General features: G+C 36.2%; 1 pseudogene; it reads left to right on the top strand.

Annotated features, from left to right (window-relative positions):
- Positions 1-1802: 1802 nt before the first annotated feature.
- On the top strand, positions 1803-11755 carry LOC137234888 (ATP synthase subunit alpha, mitochondrial-like; annotated as a pseudogene).
- The last annotated feature ends 466 nt before the right edge of the window (positions 11756-12221 follow it).

The raw sequence follows: 12221 nt of genomic DNA, 5'->3' as shown, positions 1-12221 counted from the left end.
ATTTATTTCATTAACACTTCAAATTAGTTTCGAGATTATTTAGGCTTAAATTCGTGACCATTTGAAAGTTTTTTTTGTTTTGTTTTAATATTATATTAGAGAAATTTAGGGACTATTTTTGGATCACTTTAAGCCTTTAAGGTATTGTTCACTGCATCGCTTCGGAACTGTTTCATGATCATTTTTGGATAATCTTGAGACTATTTCGGAACTATTTCTGGGATAAATGCGGGGCAAGTTCGAAATAGTTCTTGGACGATTTTCTGAAATAATAATATTTTTGAAACAATACCGAAATAGCATTGAAATTATTATTCTGAACACAATACCGAAAGTATCCTGAAACTACCTCGAAACAGTGTAGAAAATACTATATATGTAGTCCGAAAAACAATTCCGAAATATTCATGCAATAATCTCAAAAAGTGCCGAAATAATCCATACTACAATTGTGTAAAGGTTCTCAAATGACCCGGAAATAGTGGCGAAAACAATGCAAATGGTCTATGAAGAAATCCCAAATGATGTTATAAAAGCCATGAATTTATTTTCAAAAGGCTCTGAATATATCTGAAATATTCCCCAAATCATTATGAAACAGTCACGACCGGTTTCATCGTGGTGCCATCTTCAGCGTAATTTTTCGTTCTGAGAAAGAAATTGTTTGAATGTATGTTTGAATCCCCGTTATTGCTGCACATATTGCACTTTTGGCAAAAAATACCACAGACCAATTCTTCAACACCCTTAGAAGCTTCACCAAAAGTTTCAGTGCCCAATCAGGGATGGACGCTGACATTTCGTCATTTTAAAAAGTTTGTTAAAGCGCAAAAAATTTAAATGTAAGGGGGAAAAAATTGTGTGTTATAATTTCATAGAACTTAAGTCCACGTTACGTGGTTTCGTTGTGACATAAAAAATTATTTTTTATGAAATGCTAAAAACATGTCATTTTCTGGACGCGTAACTTTACAATTTAATAAATTAATGCAAAGCTAGGAATCAAATATATTATCCACTTATACATAAAAAACTTTAAAGTTTAGGTTATCCAAAAAGATAAACGACTTTGAAATAGATTGATATTTGAGGGAGATATGGACTTCTACGCAAATCCTTAATTTCCCACAATGTTCAAAAAAAAAAAATAGTTACGTGTTTTTGTTCCATCACGGGAGAATCATCCCAAAACATTCACAATTCCATATAGGCACTAACCTAAAAACATTACCTCCAAGCTTCACCAATTGGCTTTAACCCGTTCATGCCAAATTGAGAACGAAAGTGTAGCACATTGTAACTTAAACTTTAAGTCCCTTAACCCTTTCGAAGCTGTTGGTACACCGTATGTACCACTAAATGTGTATATTGGACTAAATCCTCAAAATCACACTCAAACTGAATAAAAAATATACCAAAGCAGGCTTTTTAGTTTGTCTAAAAGTACATATAAAAAATTAAATCATTATATCCTGTGCAGTATGCTCAGTTTCGGTTTAAATAGTGAAAGGTTGGGACACGTGTTTGGTTTTTGAATAATAATCTTAAAAAAAAAGTTGTAACTGCCAAACAAATTATTTTTATGGAAGATATTTATTTTATTTACAAGCTTTAGCATATTTAGTGAAACATTTATAAGGATTTGCTTGATTTTGTGGAGTTTCAGTGAGCTGGTACTTATATGTACCAGTAGTATTTTATATATAGTGCCTCTCTTCAAAAAAAAAAAAAATTATTCTCTCGTCTTTCTTTTATAAACAAATACCATCTCGAAAAAACTGAGCTCAGACAAAATTACCGAAATGCTGATTGATGAAATACTTGATTCAGATGACGATGATACAGGCACTGATTTTTTAAACGGAAATGATGATAATTATTTGGCAAAATTGGGTTCGCACGGCGAAGAATCTGGTTCCCCTTCATCTCCCAATAGTGAGCTATCAGATTTTGAAAGCTTTATAGCACCGAATAAATTTGTGGGATCCAATTTAGTACAAGACGATAATGAGAATTACATCTCATCAGACTTTAGGTTGTGGTCTTCTCTTTGAGAAAATTCCATACCTATACATATTATAAGTTACTCCCGTGGACATAATATAAGTCCGGAAATTCCTCTCAATTCTTTGCCCTTTCAAAATTTTTCAAAAGGTGTTTCCTCGAAGCTTGTGCATGTATATCGCACAATGTACAACTAATCCCATTTCTGAGTTTCAAACCGCAAAAAAAAGATCAAATATAGTAAAGACTGATACAAATTATGCTGGACTCTATGTTCGAAATGTCTTATAACAAGCTTTCGACTTTAAAACATTATTGATCAAAACATCATTCAATAAGTAATGCTATTATTAACACTGCAATATCTCGTGACCGCTATAAGTTTTTGGCATCAAAATTATATTTTGCATTTTTTCAGAAACCAACTGATTGCAGTAAAATTTATTACATCGATGATGTTGGGGTGTATTTGAAAAGTACATTTCAACAGTACCGACAGGATAAGGTTAGGCAGAGAAGAGATGAATCAATGGCAAAGTTTAAAGGAAGATCATCCTTAAAACAATATATGCCACTCAAATCAGTAAAATGTGGAACAAAAATGTGGCTGCGATGTGACTCTGAGACGGGGTACAAATATTATTTCAATATATACAACGGAAGAGAACAAAATCAATACGATGGAACTTTAAGCGAACGTGTGGTTAAAGCTTTAGTTACCACAATTAAAGAAAAATAGAAAAAAATTCCCACCAACAAACGAAAAATGGGAAAGAAATGAGTCCTTGTTCAGGATCAGCATATCTGGTCATTAATATCAGGTATTAAAGGTATTAAAACTACAGCCGTACGCGGATCCCAATCACCAAGCGGTTTATCTCAAAGAAAAAAGGAAGTTGGGCAACGTATCCTTGCACTTACCAATTCCTCTTGAGACTTGAAGACGTTGCGCAAAGTGTTCGCAGGGCAAAACACAAACCAGAACAAAACAAATTTGACAACAATGTGATATATCACTTTGTAAGATGTGCTTCGCAAAATATCATACTCAAGCATAAATTAGATTCATACATAATTTTAGAAATTTAAAAATTGTGTGTTTATTTTTAAACATTTTTCTTGAAAGTAATATACTTTTTTGTAAAACTTATTTTTTCCAATAAATGATTATCCATCAATATGAAAAATGTTTATTATTATTTGTACGTTGAGAACTGCTGGTACAAATGTTGTACCACACAATAGTACTGGTGGTTGACGAACGCACCAACGGAAGTACTTAAGCACAGCACAAACGGAAGTAAATGTAATAAAACTAATGTTGAGTACTTCTTGTGCTACAAATATCGAGTGAGCCAGCTGTGGGTGGTAGAGGTAGGCGACAAAAGCTAGCCCAATGGACTGCGACTAAGTCTACTCGATTCCTGCTTAATTGAGGGCCAGAGCATTTGTACGTTGTACGCCTACCAATCTTCTACTCAACACTCACTCTGACGCCACTTAAAGCACAACGGCCGTTTCTTGCTTTGACATGCAAAACGAGCAGCAACATCGCTTTTGCCATTCTAACTTTACTCCTTTTTGCAACTTGAATCTGCTTTTTGCTAAAGTTTTTTTTTCCTCTCGCTAGAATTACAAGTTTCCGCTTGTTTACTGGCCAAACGTAAACAAGCTGCGCTCGTAACGGAAACGGGGGCGCGCATCGGCAGGAAGTACTACTTGTAGTTGTATGCAGTTTTATTACTGCAGAGAAACAGGTTTGATTTTTTTTTTGTGACTTTTCTGCTTATTTTGGGTGTTTTGGTTTTTTTTTTCAGTGTTGTAACTTTAATAAGTAGAGGCCAAGTAGCCAAGTCATCGGGTGGCTAAGAACGCAAACGTGACTTTATATTCCGATATTTGTCCAGTCGTAAAGTAAAGGAAACTTGGTGAGAATATCAAAAGAAAACAAATTATATTGCACTTTGGGCTTTGGCAGCATTGAAGCCTCTGTGAAATGCATATAAAACAAATACAACAAATACCTACTATTTGACTGGCTGCTGTTATTCCTGCTGCCTTTTGATTTGAATACATATTTTGCGTTTTGCAAAGCTGCATGCACTTGAATTGCATTTAAATTTGGTTGCTTTGAGGAAGAATTGTTTGGCAACAAAAGCTCTAAATTTCTGAGAAAATATGCAGAACAATTACAAATATATGCATATACTAAATAGGAAAAAAATGCAAAATTTGCTTAAGCATTCTTCTGAAAATTTTAAAGTGCCAAATACTGTTCTGTACGTTGCATGAATTGAAGTTGTAAAGGGTAAAGAGTTTTTCTAACGGACTTGCTCAATTTCCATTAACAATATTAATAACTAGCAGACCCGGCAGACGTTGTTCTGCCCTAAATTTGGTCTATCTGCACATATTTTAATACGCTTTTTCCGTCTAACTCTGCCCTCCCCCCTCTACACTTTTTCCTTATCTTTGGATTCACACCTCTCTCCGTATTTTTCGCTTCATCTATCTCCATCTTCGTCTCATTCTATCTCTTTCTCAGTCTCCTTCTCTCTTTTCTATTCTCTCAAGTTTTTCTAATTCTTCTTAATCTCTTATTGCCAATCCCAGAGGGTGGTATGTATTTTGTTCAAGTCCCATTCCGAGTCTCAGTCCCAGAGACAGTCTCAGTTCCACTCCTAGTCCTAATCCAAGTCCCAGTCTGTATCTGGTCTACTTCCCGGAAAAAAGCACCGTAAATATTAATAGGCAAATTTATATACCAAATTTCGGGTAAATCGAATAGGACGTATGTAAATAGGTATGTGGGTATTATTAATTCTTGTCTTTATTTCGGTTTCGCATGCATATTTATCAGTTTTGCCAGGTTGATGCGACTAATTCGAATATCACAATGAAAATTACTTTAAAGCTCCCGTCAACAGCTTTCGTTTGATATCCATAATGCACACACATTATAGGGTTATCCGGGTCCATGTTTTGGCCTATATCTCGAGACCCTAGTCACCCACCGGTGTAAAATTTACTCTGTGCTAAAGCCCACATTAACATCTTCAATTTGATACCCATAATGTAAAAACACATTCTATGTGTATCCTGGTCCATGTTTCGGCTTATATCTCGAGACCATATGTAACCTGTAATTTAAAAACACATTCTAGGTGTATCCAGGTCCACGTTTTGGCTTATATCTCGAGACCATATATAACCTGTAATGTAAAAACACATTCTAGGTATATCCAAGTCCACGTTTTGGCCTATATCTCGAGACCCTATGTAACCCATAATGTAAAAACACATCCTAGTGTTACCGTGGTCCACGTTTTTCCTATATCTCGACACCCTATGTAACCCATAATGTAAAAACACATTCTAGGTATATCCAAGTCCACATTTTGACCTATATCTCGAGATCCTATATAACCCATAATCTAAAAACACATCCTAGTATTACCGTGGTCCACGTTTTGCCTATATCTCGAGACCCTATTCACCAATAGGTATGAAAACTACCCTGTACTAAAGCACCCATCAGCAGCTTCAATTTGATACCCATAATGTAAAAACACTATCCAGGCGTTCACGGGCCCACGTTTTGGCCTATATCTCGAGACCCAATTCACCTAGGGGTATGAAAATTACCCCCTACTAAAGCACACATCAACAGCTTTCATTTGTTATCCATATTCTATAAACACATTCTAGGGGTATCCGGGTCCACATTTTGGCCTATATCTCGAGACCCAGTGCATCGATCGCAACCAAACCTATGTGCAAAGCACCGCGTGAGGTATACGCAACTTATGTGAAAGTTTGAACAAAAGCCTCGCACAAACGGACATTCATTTTTATATATATAGATCATTTTCTTTGCTTTTTTAATTTTAATGACGAATTTTTTTTTTCGCATGTCCTCGCATTTCATAATTATTCAACTGAAAAAATAGCCAAAAATAATCATGATTAGCCATTATAAAAAAAAATTATCAATAATTAATAGTTGCAAATTTAGTCAATGTTTTAGATTAAAAATAATGAAGCAATTATAAATAATCAAATAGTAAAAATTAATCTCACGATTAAAACTTATCAAATGATTAATAATTAGCAATTGATACATAATTATAATAATTTTATTATTTTTATAATTTATTTAATAATTTATTTTAATAATTTACTATTTTTAATTATTTTGAATTATTAATATGAAAGAGACAGTTTTTAAAGCAGATGTTAACAATAGTAAAATTATTATATTTCTTCCAGTTTTCGTGTGACTAATTCTTCTGTTTGTATCCATTTGCTTTTTATAACTTTATAGAAACCTGGGCCCGTATCATGTGTTACGATTCGTATCGAAATCACGATACGGTTCCTGATCAGATACCCTCAAAAATATGCTATGATATTGGAAAATAATAATTTAATTGTATTAATTATTTGATTTAAATAATCAAAATAAATTTGCATTAATCAAATAAAAAGTAATCAGGATTATTTAATAAATCATAAAGTTTGTTTGTTTAATGGTGTGTTCAATTTATACTTATTATTTAAGAATTCATGAGCTGAACACCGGCTTAAATATTGAATATTCAATTATTATATTTTTTTCTAAGAGAAACGGAAAAGAAAGAAAGAAACATTTACTGGCATATTGCGACGGTACCATTTCGAAAACCGCCACGTAATCATCATCAGGCAATTTCGTAATGTCATCAAATGTTTCATCGAGATTCGAACCGCGAATCACACGGTGAAACTGCAGTTGCCTTAACTACTAGGCTATCCTGCTTTTATTTTTTTCCTTGCTTAATTCAGTTTATCTCATTTCTACACTAACAATTTCTACACAACTGAGTCATTCTGTCTCTATATTAATTTGCGTGTATGTAGATTTGTTTTTGTAAAGTTTATTATTCGTTGCGAATGAGAAGCTCTGTATTGTGATATAAAACTGAGCCCGAGTTTACAAAGCCTCCCATTCGCAACGAAAAAGAAACTTTACAAAAACAAATCTACGTACACACAAATAAATATAGGGACAGAATGCCTCAATTGTGTTGTAAATATAGAAATGAGATAAAATGAATTAAGCAAGGAAACAAATACAAGCAGGATAGCTTAATGGTTAAGGCAACTTCAGTTTCACCGTGTGATTCGCGTTTCGAATCTCGGAGAAACCTTTGATAACATTACGAAATTGCCTGATGATGATTACGTGGCCGTTTTCGAAATGGTACCATCGCAATATGCCATTAAATGTTTATTTCTTTCTTTTCAGTTTCTCTTAAAAAAAAAAATATATATATAATAGATAATTGAATATTCAATAATTATAAGCCAGTGTTAAGCTCATGAATTCTTAAATAATAAATTATAAAGTTTAAAATAAATAATTAATTTTTTATGTGAAATCAGTTAAAAATTGATTATTAAAAAGGCAGACTTACTGATAACTAATCATTAAACGATTGAAGAACATTCAATATAATTAAGTGAGTTTACTTTGATGCTATTAACAGCCGAGAAATGAGACGGAAAATTTAATTTTCCTTTTCCCTCTCACGCGTTTCGACGTTCTCATGTGTTTCTTAGAGAGACTGAGTTAAGATTGAACTGGCCGGTCAATAAAAACTTCACATAAACCGAATATTTCCACAGAATTACTAGAATTTGTTTGACGACCAAATGGAAAACACCAATTAGGTACTATCTCATATGTTATCAGAGCACTCGATCTTCTTGGCAAACACAAGCAGTTTTCTAGGATCTAGCCTAATTGCAGCCTCAAGGTCTGGCATTTCTGCCACCCCTAGCAGCCTTGACCTCTCGAGCGCAGAACACAAACATAGAACGTGCTCTGCCGTTTCTTCTTTCAGCTCGCACTTTCTACATCTGCTGTTACTGACGAGGGCTAACTTTTAAGCATATGTTAAGTTTTACCTCTTTAGAGATATGAGCAACTTTGTGAATCAAACGTCGTAGGCTTTGAACATGATCTTGGAAATTTTGCAGCTCCGCTCTTCTATTCACGCTTTCACTGCTTGATGGATCATATGCAACTCTTATCTCCTTTTGACTGCTCCCAAATGGATTGGGACGTCTACCGTCGATTCATGCAGTGCTGTTCCCTCCTTTGCCAACTTACTGGCCTTTTCGTTACCTTCTATCCTTTTATGGCCACAAATCCAGTGTGGCACCACCTAGGTGAAATCTCTCAAATGTTTCTTGGCATTCCAGGACACTTATCAAAGAAGTACTGTTTGAAATTATCACCACATAACTTTCAATATATTTATTGAAGCGGCTCAAGCTTTAACACGCTTCCTCCTGAATTTCTGCTGCTTTCTTTACAGCTACAATTTCCGCTTAAAAGACACTGCAATCATCTGACAACCTGTGGGATCAACATATGTCTGAATCTACACAGATAACCGCAGATCTGGCCACTACCCTTAATTTGGAACCATCGGTATACACGTGCATAATATAATCTGCCATTTGCGCGCCCTTGCGCCAACCCTTCGACTCTATGAAGGCCCCAAGATCTTTCTCGACGCTAAAGCGCAGAAGCAAATAATCCGTTCGCCCCACATTTAAAGGTGCTATACTGCTGTGGCCATACAGTCTGCACTTAAGCAGCCCCGAAGCCTTCGGCCTTTTTGTAGTTTCTAGCGCTATATTTCTGGCCACTATTAGGTTTGTTTGTTTTGATCTGAATTTTGTTTTATCCCTTAATATATTGTTGAGCAATCTTTAACATTTAGCAGATTACATAAAGTTTCGTTGTCAGTTTCAGTTATTTTTGACTGACAACAACAAGGCTACCATTTTGCTTCAAATATTTCAACTTGGTTAAAAGCTCCTTCCTTGTCAAGAAAGGAACCGACACAAAGCTGATAAGTTTTTACTGTTTGGGAGAGATACAAAAATCTTTCCCCGCCTTCGTAATCAAGGTGACTTTTTCCAAGTTCCAACATTTGTGAACAATGCCCAACCGCACATCGTTGGCGTAAATTTAAGCCATATAGTTTCAAGAAACCTTCAATGATCACGCACAGGAATTATTCCATATGGCCAATACAAACTGCCTTTCATGAAAGGAGGTGGATTGCATTCCTCTTAGGCTGGAAAATTGCCGGCAATGAAGCCGATTCGTGCGCAACTGGGACATCCAGAAAATGAGTGTTCATTAGAAATTCAAACAATTCCTCACCGCTTGACATCTAGCGGCCATCTACATTTCTCAGGTATCTCAATGGAGCAGAATCAATCAAGAGTACCATTCTGATCTTCTCGGACTCGTTACACGCTTCCACGTTTTTGAAGAAACTTACCCAGGAATCCCATATGTCCATCCTGGTCTTATATTCAAAAATACCCAGCCCCAATTTGTAAAAGCCCAGTCCGAGAATAGTTTTATCCTCTGACGTTATTGAAGAGCCATCAACTGGAAGCTGTGAGCTCACTACGCATCCCTGTTCAACACTGATGTCTATCCCTACACATATCAGTCCTTGGTGAACAGGAAGAACATCGGAAGAAAATTCGGACAACACCTCTCAGGCTCCAGTCAGAAGTTCATCCAGCTTGCAACTACACAAAGCCCAGCTAGTTCGATTGGGATTCCTAAATGAGATTTTCTTTGGACGTAACTGGCCAAGAGAAAACTCTATACACCGAAAAGATAACCAAGAAGTTCAGTATATCGGATTAAATTTTAAACTTAAAATTTTTTGTTATGGAATTTGTTAGACAAGAACAGCGGACGATGCACTTTTTTAAGAGTATTGTGTTTAAATACATTTTCAAAAAATATAAAACAAATAATTCAATAAAATTTCATTTTTAGAACAATAGAGCCGAAATGCATCCAAATTGACGAAAGGGGTCGGGTCTGCTGTTTACTGTGTTTTTCCAGAAAGGGATAGATCTTACAGGCTGCCAGACCACTGAAATGTATTTCTGCCGGAAATTAAAGCCGTGAAGAGAGCAGAAGAAATTCTGATGGAAGCGTTCGTAGGGTATAATTCCAACATTGCTTATATTGTTGGTCAAGCGGCGATCAAGGCTTAAAATTTCAAAGATCACTTCATCAAAAAGTGTACTGGAAGGAATATAATTATTTGAGGGACTGTACACCTATACTTCATTTCCGGTCATTAAGTGATAGAAGGTAAAGAAAAAATTGATGAGTTGGCAAAGGAGGATGCAGCACTAGAAACTGGAGTTGTATATGAACCACCAAGCAGGAATGGCGTGGACTGAATCATAGGACCTGCAACATATCTTACACCCTGTGCAAATTATGCGACGTTAGGTTCACAAAGTTGCTCGTATATCTTAACATAAAAGACTTAAGGCTCACAATGAGTATTGTTACAGAACTCTGCCTTCTGGAGTCACATGCTTATGAGTAAGGACTCGTCGGTAATAACAGATGAAGAAAATACTAAATACAGGAAGAAACGGTTGACCACGTTTGGTGTTTGTGTCGTGCGCTCGTTAGGTCAAAGCTCCAGCTATTAGAAGTAGCAGAGTTGCCAAACCTCTAGGTAGCAATAAGGCTGGGTGCTGGAAATTTCCTAGTATATGCCAAGCAGATGGAGTTATTCTATTATAAGTCATTGTTCTGACTTAATCTACTTATCCATTTGCCTCTCCTCTATTATTATTTCCTTTTCCTCATCTTATTCCATCTCCCTCTGCATTTTATAGTTTACCTCTATCAGCTTATTCCATTTCCCTATCACTTTAATTTTTCAGTAAATCTCTCTACTTTTCGTCCAACCAGACGCGCTTCAACGATGGCCAAGATGAAAGCAAGAAATTGTACTGCATCTGCATTGCTATTGGTCAGAAGCGTTCAACTGTCGCTCAGATCGTGCAACGTTTAACCGATTCTGGTGTTATGGGATACTTCATCATTGTATCAGCCACTGCCTCTGATGCTGCACCTCTACAGTATATGACTCCTTACTCTGGCTGTGCCATGGGTGAATATTTCCATGACAAGCACGCTTCAATCATCTATGATGATTTGCCAAAACAGGCTATCGTCGAATGTCTCTGTTGTTGCGCCGTTCTGCATGAAGTCTACCCTGGTGATGTGGTTTACTTGCACTCACGTCTATTGAAGCGTGCTGGTAAGATGTCGCCCGCTATGGGTGGTGGTTTGTTGACCGCCCTGCTCGTCATTGAGACACAGGCTGGTGATGTGTCTGCCTACATTCCAACCAATGTCATTTCCATCACTGACGGCCAGGTCTTCTTGGAGACTGAGTTGTTCTACAAGGGTATTCGTCCAGCCATGAACGTCGGTTGTCTGTAGCGAGTGTCGGTTTAGCTGCCCAGACAAATGCTATGAAATAAGTGGCTTGTTCCATGAACTTGGAATTGGCTCAATATCGTGAGGTAACTGCTTTCGCTCAATTCGGTTCTGACTTGGATGCTGCTACTCAACAATTGTTGAATAGTGGTGTACGTTTGACTGAATTGTTAAAGCAAGGTCAATATGTGCCCATGTCTATTCAAGATCAGGTTGCTGTCATCTACTGCGGTGTACGCGGTCACTTGAACAAAGTGGATGCCGCTAAGATCACCAAATTCGAAAAAGAATTCTTGCAATACGTTATGACCAACAAACAAGCACTTATCGACCAAATCGCGAAAGATGGTCAAATTTCAAGCCTCTGACGCAATACTGAAGGATATTGCCAGCAAGTTCTTTCCAGGGTTAAGTTAATTTTAACGACACATGGCTAAGATCTGCGTTTCGTCTCACTCTTCCCACTCATGCCCTTAACCAAGTCTTGCTCTGACCATTACTCTTAATTTTATCCCCTTAACTTCTTAAACAGCGTTTGTCTCAAACCATAACCCTTATGAACAACTTTTGTATTTATATCGGCCTATTAATTTATAAGATCGCGGGTTCGAATCGAGCTCAAGGCCTAAAAATAATTATTTTATCATTACTATTGTTATAATAAATTTTTCTTCATGAAAAAATTATTAAATTAGAATAGAAGAAAGAAAAATTTAGACAACTGCCAAAGCTCGTTGTATAGATCCTACATTCCAACCAATGTCATTTCCATCACTTCTAAATTCCTTCATCGGCAAAGTCATTGGCAGTTGTCTAAATTTTTCCTTTCTTCGATTCTAATTTAATAATTTTTTCATTAAGAAAAATTTATTATAACAATAGT

The sequence above is a fragment of the Eurosta solidaginis genome, chromosome 1 (assembly GCF_040869045.1).
Source record: "Eurosta solidaginis isolate ZX-2024a chromosome 1, ASM4086904v1, whole genome shotgun sequence".
Classification (NCBI taxonomy): domain Eukaryota; kingdom Metazoa; phylum Arthropoda; class Insecta; order Diptera; family Tephritidae; genus Eurosta; species Eurosta solidaginis.
This window is presented reverse-complemented; position numbering and strand designations above follow the sequence as displayed.